Source organism: Etheostoma spectabile, chromosome 2 (assembly GCF_008692095.1).
Source record: "Etheostoma spectabile isolate EspeVRDwgs_2016 chromosome 2, UIUC_Espe_1.0, whole genome shotgun sequence".
Taxonomy (NCBI): Eukaryota; Metazoa; Chordata; class Actinopteri; order Perciformes; family Percidae; genus Etheostoma; species Etheostoma spectabile.
In genome coordinates, this window is record NC_045734.1 from 31019037 (window position 1) to 31021061 (window position 2025).

Here is a 2025-nt window from a genome sequence, read left to right on the forward strand (position 1 = left end):
GAGCCCCTGGTGATACTTTGAGCAAAGTTTCATGTTGTTTCAATACTTCTGTGTTACAAGGGGAGGATTGGACCCAAATGCAGAGATGAGGACAGCAGGCAGGCAGGCGGGTGGTAACCAGGAGTTTATTGTCCAAAAAACACAAAGTAAGCCTCAACGAAACTAACCACCCAGAATACAAGGCAAAAAGCAAACATCCAAAAAAGGCAAAACGTATAACCTCCAGGACCAGGGAAACAGGAACAAAATCAGAGACACTGAGACAAACAGAATGATCCGACAAGAGACAAAGGAAACACTGGGGTAAAATACAAGAGGTAATGAGGTAATGGGGAACAGGTGAGACGTCAGGTGGATCACATTGGGGCGGGGCAGGACAATCAGACAAACAAAGTAAAGCTAGACTAGACAAGACAAGACAGGAAGCTGACTACCAAAATACAGCCGAAGCATAGCAAACATACACAGGGAAACATAAGACAGAAATCTATGACACCAGACTAGGGAGAAAACCAGGACGAAAACACAGGGAAGGCCAAACGGGAAAATAACCCCAAACAAAAACCCCAACCCACAACACTTCTGGGCCTAACAGACAAAATCCATGACCAATTGAATTATAATGTTAGATACAATGAAGGATATGAACTCCAGGACAATTACATAAATAAAGCTAGTTGAATAAAGTTAAGCATTTATTATCCAACTATGTTTAAAAACAGAATTATTTCAATACGTCTAACTCATTCACACAGCACTTACATTATATTAATATCAAAAAAATCCAATACCTGAACAGTCTGTGAACAATCTTCCAGAATTTTCTCAGTCAGATCCTTGACGATTGTGTTATGGGTGGTTTTACCAAGGAAAGGTAGAGATTTGAAACGGGGGTCAAGTGCAGTGCTCATATGAAGAAACTGAATTAGTGCCCTATCCGGATCAGGGAATCTGTCCTCAAAGTCGTGTGCAATAGCAGCTTTGATGAGTTAGAGCCACTGTGCATCCTGGAGGCCAGGATTCTGTGTTTCATCACCTGTTTCTCCTTCAACACAGCTGCAGCTGTTGTGCTGCGGTAGAAAACGTGACCACTTTCCTCACTCTAACAGTGTAAACAAAGCATCATATATGCAGTGAACATCTGGCCGCTTTGACAGCATTTAGCAATATTTCTGGCGTTGTCTGTTGTCATGGGAACAGGGACATTTGATCTGCTGATCTTCCAATCTATCACAGCCTCTTTAAATGGTTAAACCCGATAAATGGTTGTACACCACATGTGTTTGGAGGAGGGGGTTGGCTATTTGCCAGTTTGCCGTAATATAGTGTGCCTTATGATCATATACAGTAGCTATTTTTGGCAATTGTGTGGGTCTTGTCGAGTACACGATTGCCATCTTTTGTTTCCACCAGGTAGCCGAAATGTTCCATACTGATGACTTATTTGTACTGAGAGGGTCCACAATCTCTGGGTTAGTTACCATCTTTTCCTCACGTTCTTCAACTAGCTTAACCTTTGCCGGCAGGCATCACATGATTGGAAAGTTAATCACATGACACACAAACTTTGGATCTGGACGGAAAGGATAACTTTGGGAGTTGGAAGGGGTGTGTTGCAATTCTGCTTTCTTACACTGCAACACAGGTTTGTGGCTCTGAGGCTATTACGGTTTCATAGCGCATATCATTACAGCCCTAACCAGTTAACATGGGTTAACTGTTTACAACACACAAGTTAACTAGTAAGGTCCAAAGAGGCATCAACAAGTTAACTAGTGAATGTGTTTGCCTTGACTAGTTACCTTTTAAGCGGTAAACTGCAACATGCAAATAAAGTATATGGGATTGGACTACATCCTGAGTCTTGATTGGTTTGTATCTTTTATTTTGAATCAGAGAGCCAATAGAAAGCCTTAAATCCTAAAATCCTCCACATTAGCATTGTATCTTACAAGTAACTTTAGGTGACTTGCGTAACCTCGGTAGCATGAGTGAGATGTCTCACTATGGGATACGCCTCCCTGC

General features: G+C 41.9%; 1 protein-coding gene across 5 annotated transcripts in view; it reads left to right on the forward strand.

Moving 5' to 3' along the window:
* Positions 1-2025, forward strand: part of wdr17 (WD repeat domain 17) — a 116455-nt gene that overhangs the window by 68919 nt on the left and 45511 nt on the right. The gene's annotated exons all lie outside the window — the stretch shown is intronic.